Source organism: Terrapene carolina, unplaced genomic scaffold (assembly GCF_002925995.2).
Source record: "Terrapene carolina triunguis isolate 2854851 unplaced genomic scaffold, T_m_triunguis-2.0 Scaffold130, whole genome shotgun sequence".
NCBI classification, from domain to species: domain Eukaryota; kingdom Metazoa; phylum Chordata; order Testudines; family Emydidae; genus Terrapene; species Terrapene triunguis.
The window spans coordinates 12,034,068-12,040,879 of NW_020664481.1; positions in this window are offsets into that span (position 1 = coordinate 12,034,068).

Below are 6,812 nucleotides of genomic sequence, written 5' to 3' on the forward strand. Positions count from 1 at the left end.
AAGGCCAAATCTTCTTTAATACAGCTAGTCTGCCATGCCCATTTCAGCACGGTCAGCACTGTATAACACTATTACAGTGCTGCAAAGCCTTTGTAAGCACCGTTTGCTGCTTTTACTGTGGGCTAAGCACGAGAACAGAACTTGCTCCCATTTTGCCAAAAAAAGGAACCTTCCAGTCTTGACCGTTTTCAACCTGCATGACTGAAACTATTCCCATGCTGACTACAGAGTATGGGCGCTCTACTCATTGCTGTCTAGCGATGGCTGAATCCCTGCAAATCCAGCCCATCTGCATAATATTGTGAGCCTTCCTACACTTAATCTAACATACATATATAACCAAGCCCTTGCAGTACCTGAAGCCTGTTTACAACAGTGGCTAGAGCATGTGACGTTGATGAGCAACAGAAACTGAAATTACGGCATCACATGACGCTGTGGGAAATAAAAAGCAGCATAAATGATGAACGCTAAACTGGATCGTTGAGGGGGTGGATTTTAACACACTTGCGCATGTTTAAAACACTGGGTGCTACTCAAAAGTTCAGGCCTGACCTCAGCATTAATAAGGGTGGCTGGCTCTAGTTCATTTTTATGTGTGGTTTTAGTTTTCCCAATCTAAAATCACCTTTAAATAGTTTTGTGTTATTAGTGACTCAAGAATGGGGGCGGGAAAAATCTACCTAGCCCGATAGCAAGTGATATCTATAAATATAGAGGTACGGTTAAAATTTTGAAGTGGCGAAGGGCCAGATTTTTTTTTTAATATGTATGTTGATGCTATTGACCTCACTGGGAGTTAGGTGACTATGGGCTTTGGAAAAATCCCTCTAAGCACCTATTACAATTTTAGTTGTCTAAATATCATTAAAAAATCTGTTCCTAGGCACTTAAGGGTTTCTTAAGATGAACAGTTAGTATGCAGCAGGATGGGTGTAGATCTACCTTGCATTAACTGTCCATATCGCCCCTGCTTAGGGTGACCATATTTTCCCAAAAGGAAAACAGGACACCCACAGGGCACCGCCTGAGCACCCCCCCCCCATGTGGGGCTGGCCCAAGACCTCCCTGACTCCCGTTGCACAGGGCTGGGCTGAGGTTCCCCCTCCCCCTGGGCTGACCCCAGTCCCCCCCTTTCCCTTCCCCCCCACATGCGGGGTCGCCCAAGCCCGCCTGCCTGCAAAGGGCCAGCCTGAGGTCCCCCTCCCCACTGGCGCCCAGGGACGGCCAAGCCCTGCTATGCCACACTAAAAGTGTCCTAATGCTAGCAACACCCACTAGGGCAGTTTTAGCATGCAGCAGCATGGTCTATATGAGGCGTTAGTGCACAGCATGGTACCGCAAGGTGGATTTACATCCCAGCTTGTTGAGCACTAATTGTTCATACGGTAAAGCACTGTCATACTGAAAGGCACCTGTGTCATTTAGGGGTTGGGGAAAATTTTACCTGTCTCTTTAACTTATTATTGAAATGTTAAGTTAAAGATGTGTGTAAAAAAGCTTGAAAGCAGAGGCCAAACAGTAGTTTGTAAATGGCTGCTAATGATGGTTTAAGCGTGTAATTTTTATAATGAATATTACTCTCCTATATCGATTGCAAAAACGCAAAGAATTTTCACAGCAAAGCACACTCCAAACCAGCCTTAAACTGCTGGAAGCGACTAGCTCCTTTGCAATGGGCATTGAAGAATTGCCAGACTGCATTCTGCAGCACGTTATGGAAGGCAGGTTTTAATGTGGCACCAGCACAAACCAGAGCATTAGGCACGACAGTGATCCCTCACTGAGGCCCAGGCTGACATCCACAGGCTACCATGGCATAGCCCAAGAATGGGCGGCTGCCTCTTGTGAATGTGTAGCTGATGTCCTTTAGTGTGAGGTGTGGAGCGTCAAGGTTAATGCAGAGCTGGTTTCTATATGTGGTTTGTATTGTTGGCTGTAGTTAGGACCCGGGTGACAAGCAGACCAAATGCCTGTGCCATGTGTCAGCAAAATGAGAGTGCACGTGAAACCTCAACACTGCGAGTCTCATTTATTCGGGGCTCAATGCCTTTTTGTTACCACTGATTTGTTTGTGACTCTGCCCTAAGTTTGATTTCAGCCTGCAAGGCACAGAATGAATTGGACTATGCTTACTGTTTGCCAGTCGCCTGGACTGCCCCCCACCCCCACTGCACACACCAGCACTGTCCCTCTGCGCTCTGCAGTTTCAGACAAGCTTTTGCTCTCAGGGCCGTAGGAAGTGAGAAGGATGTTTGCCATGGCTAGCTTAGCACCTTTGTCCGAGAAATGATTACTTGCGCCCCATGCCTTGAGACTGTCTTCTGCATTTGAACTGGCATCGTTCTGCATCTGAATAGCAAAAGGAGTGGAGCAAAGGGGGTGAGGGGGAGTGCAGAATGAGAGACGTGCTCCTGGGAAGTCCCTGCATTCATTAAATCTTTGGCTGAAGGTATAATACTAATCTCTTTGAACCAACCCCTCTGCTTTGGCTTTTTCTTTTATCCAGCCTGTGAATTGGTTGCAGCAATTTAAAGGCAAGTTACTTTAAAGGGAATAGTGGCGAGAAAACTAATTGGGCCACATCCTGGGAGCCTTGCTCAGTCCACATTTCTATTGACTGCAGTGGGCGTTTAGGTTAAGAAGGGCCTGCTGTGGCTTTATTGCCCCATTGCACATTCTAGTTTCATATTTATTTTAATCATCACTGGGCTGTCAAAAACCTTTCCTGTGCAGCAATGCAAAGAGAGCGCCACATACACTTCATATAAACCACATCCGGGACCCCATTGTGACGTGTAAGGGCTCCCCATAGAAACAGGGATGTGGAGGTTTTCCTTCACTCTGCTGCCATGAGAAACCACAACTCAACCAACCATTCACAGATAAATAAGCCGCTCCGTTGTTCACAGCTGGCTCCTACCAAAACTCTGGCCTAACCTGGACTTTTCTTCTGAAAATTCCATCTGTGCATTATCCCAGGTCTGACTCCCAATGAGAGCAATGGCAGGAGCTCTAGTGAACACAGGATTTTAACCATCCAACTGGTCAGGCTCCTGCATTTACAGCTGTGTGCACAATCGTCATAACTGTGAGTGCAGGTTTGCGTGAAAATTAGGCACACAATTGGATGCACATTTCTAACAAGTGTGGGCTCAATCTCCTTCCCACACTCTTTATCCTTATCTGAGACAGACGCTTCCCTTTGCCAGAGCTACCCCTGCTCTAACTCCTTTGAGTGCATAGATCTATTTTGATATTATTATTGGTGGTGGTGTTGTTACCAATAGACTCAAGCTCCAAATTCAGATCTTGAGCCAGATGCAAATGTCAAACACCCCCAGTTTGGGATCTGCTGTGTGGATTCAGCTCTCTGTAATAAAAGAAGGGTCGTTTGTGAAATTCAGATTTCCAATTCCTCCCCACCTCCATGCTCCCTCTCCCCCAGGCCAATTACATCATTTGCGCCCATCCTCGTTGATTAGTATTGTAACCACTGGAAGAAAGGCTGAAAAGTTCCATGTCAATAAATAAAAAATAAAAGGTGGCCGAAGCTGGCATGAGAAGAGAGGTGAAATCCTCGCCTGCAGTGTTTCCCAGATAGGAGGGCTCAGCCCTTCAGCTCTGTTTTCAATAACAAGGCAGGCTTCCCCCCACCCCCGCCCCCGCCCCCTGCCAAGTAATGCTCATATCATCATTCTAAACGTGTGTACTACAAGGATTTGAAAACTTGCACAGCCTAGATTACCATTTATAGTTGTTTATTATTCAGGTCACAGGAAGAACCAATTTCTATTGTATCACAGGAGGATTTTTTTTTTTTTTTTTTTTTAAGTTTAGGAAATTTTCCACCACCACCCTAGCTGGCGAGCAGACACAGCACATCCATTTAAGTGCAAGTGCAGAGATAACAGCAGCCAGGCATTCTATCAGGCTGAACAGAAACTTTTCCAGGAACCATCTAGTAAAACACATGACTGCCCCCCTCCACCCCCCTTGACTATATCCTGATATATGGCAGCCATTCACTGGGCACGATGCAACAGAGTCAGTTGACTTTGTTATTCAACCTATTTTAGGGATGGTTTTTAATCCGGGCTTTTTTTTATTTATTTAAACAAGGGAATCTCTACGTTGGCAGGATTGAGGGAGGCACAAAGGACGGGAAAGCTAGTTCCAGCCAGAAAATGAAACAGATGGTGTTAGCATTCTTTGAATGTGTCATGGGGGTGAAAACATTACCATGCACTCAAGCCTAACGGGTAAACTGCAGCAAAAGCCCAGTTATCTCAGTTAATGTGCAAATAAATGCTCATCCTTTTCCCCTCTAGGCCTCACCCCTTTGGGCACTGGTCTCATAAGCTAAGCAAGGTTGGCTGTTCTCTGTGCTTGCCTGGGAGACGTCTGAGGAAGATTCATTGCGCTGTGGAAAATGAGGTGGCGATGCAGTAGGGGGGCACTCCTCTTCCCATGGAATCAATCCTGGACCCTGGTTCCAGCCAGATGAAAACAGGCACCATCTTGTGTTTTTCAATGAAATTGATAACCCAGGTCCTTGGCTCTTTGCACTCATCAAGGATCCCATGGTACTTAAAGCTAGCATCCCACCCCCATTCATTCCATCTGGCCCTGATACTCTGATTCACTTCCTGCCCTAAACTATGTAAAGTTAAAATGCTATTGTGTTACACTTCTCAGCAGGCTCTGGTTGAGCTGTGGGCAAAGCATCTTTAGATAAAGACCAAACCTTCCCCCTGCTTGTGCAAATATGGGTGGCTGCAGGCAAAAGGGATGCCTCCTCTTTCTGACGTAAGTGGCGCTATACCTCATCTACGGAGAAGTTAACGAGGTCCCAGAAAGGTTACGTGAACTCAAGAGACCTGACTCCCAGTTGCTTGTTCTAGTGATAAGATGATATACCACCTTATCCCAGCTGCTATTCCACATCTCTTCAGTCCCTTTGTCTAGGCTCTGGTCTTATGAAAGAAATTGCATCTATTTCTCTTGGGGTGACACCATGGGAGTCAAGGGCACTTAGCAGCTCCAGGACCTACTCAGTACCTCGCCAGATCAAGCCCCTAGCAACTGGAACACTGTGGGCAAATGGAACAAATTAACTGATGTGGCTGCTGACTGATTTCACATTTAACTAACCACCACCATTGCTGACACTTCTCCACAGCACATCAGGGCTTCTCCCAAACCTGACTCTGCCCCTTTCTCTAGGGATTGCTAATACACCAGGGAGTGAGGAAAGCTATTCATTTAGTTGCAGCAGTCCTCTAAATGTTGCTAGGCTGATATGCAAACCCCAGGCCTCCAGCAGGAAACATTCAGTCTCCACAAGTGTCTGAACCCGATAAAACACGCTGGCCGGTGACTGTAGTGACTTCAGGCCACTGCCTTCACCAGGCAGTTTATCAAGAGCAGCAAATGTTTTAAAATGAGACTCAATAGCAGTAAACGGGTTGTTGGGTCAGCCCTTTGACCTCACATGTTAAATCGGGAGGGGTGCAGCTTTCTTTAGTAAAGGAGAAACTCCAGTGGGATTTGAGTCTTGAGGGGGATGCCAGCCTACCGCTGGGAGAAATCTCATGAGAACAACTGAGCTCCCACAGCATCCAGCAGCTGGGACCGAAATATCACGAGACAAGCCGTGAGAGTTTGGTGCTGTTCAATCCAAAGCTTCGAACTGGCCTGGCCTCTAGGCCCCTGATCTGCTGCAAACACTGCTCTGTTAGTCCTCCTTTCCTACACACAGTGCACGTTACCACAGTCATGAGCATGGTCTCATTTGAACTCCTTGGTCATTTTGTTGAATCCTAGGTTCAAAGAGTTTTTATGACTGAAAATTCCATCAGATAATCCTGCCCCTCTCCCTCTCCCATTAAAAGTAAGAGCTACAGCCATTTATACCCACACAGCTCAAAGCTCACCCCTCTGAAGTCGCTAGTTCCTAGTCATTTACACCAGGGATCTTTCATGTAAATTCTCAGGCATGTGACATTCTGACCTTGACCCTGGTGAGAAAGGAGAACTGCCAGGGGTCAAAGTGGGGAGGGAGCACAGAAAAAAAGGGTGCAGGAGGCCCTCCCTCTAACAGAGGGATCTAAGGGGCTTTTGGGGTTCTAGTCTGTCACTGGGTGAGGGGAATGTTTTGTTCTCTTGATAAAGGCAAATACGAGAAAAAAAATCTTAGTGCAACCATCAAGTGTACTTTAATTCTCAGCATCCAGCAGCACTTGTCAACTCTGAGCATAAACTAGGGCTCGTAAACTTCCCCAAGCAGCCTTGACCAAGTGGGGTAGCCCCTTAGCTCCACTTGAAAGTAGCCTCCACTGCAGCTTCTTCCTAGCATTGTCTTCTCCGCGCACCCTCCACCCCTGCAGTCTTGTGGGCCCTCCCCATCCCCCATTTTAAAACTCCTATAGTACTTAGTGGTATGCCTCCAATTCCCATTAGTAAGCCAGCGTGCAAATACACACCTAGGATATTGCATCAGACTCCTCCCAGCGCTTTACAAATGTCAAACAGCAGTTCAGTACCTGGTAAACAGATACACCCCGTCAGTCCTGCACACATTGCTCCTAGCTACTCTTGGATATGCTAGATGCCCTTGTTAATCTACAGCTGGAGCAGGCGAGCTTTAGTTGAACAGGCTACACACAGTACAACTTGCCTCAGAGAGAGGAAGCTACTGCCCAGTTTCAGCCCTTATTCATGAGCCCATTTAGATCCACTGGTTCTAGGTTCATCCCAAAGGACAGGGGAAGAGGCAAAGTCATTCTTTTGGTGTGAAGCTTCCAAATGAG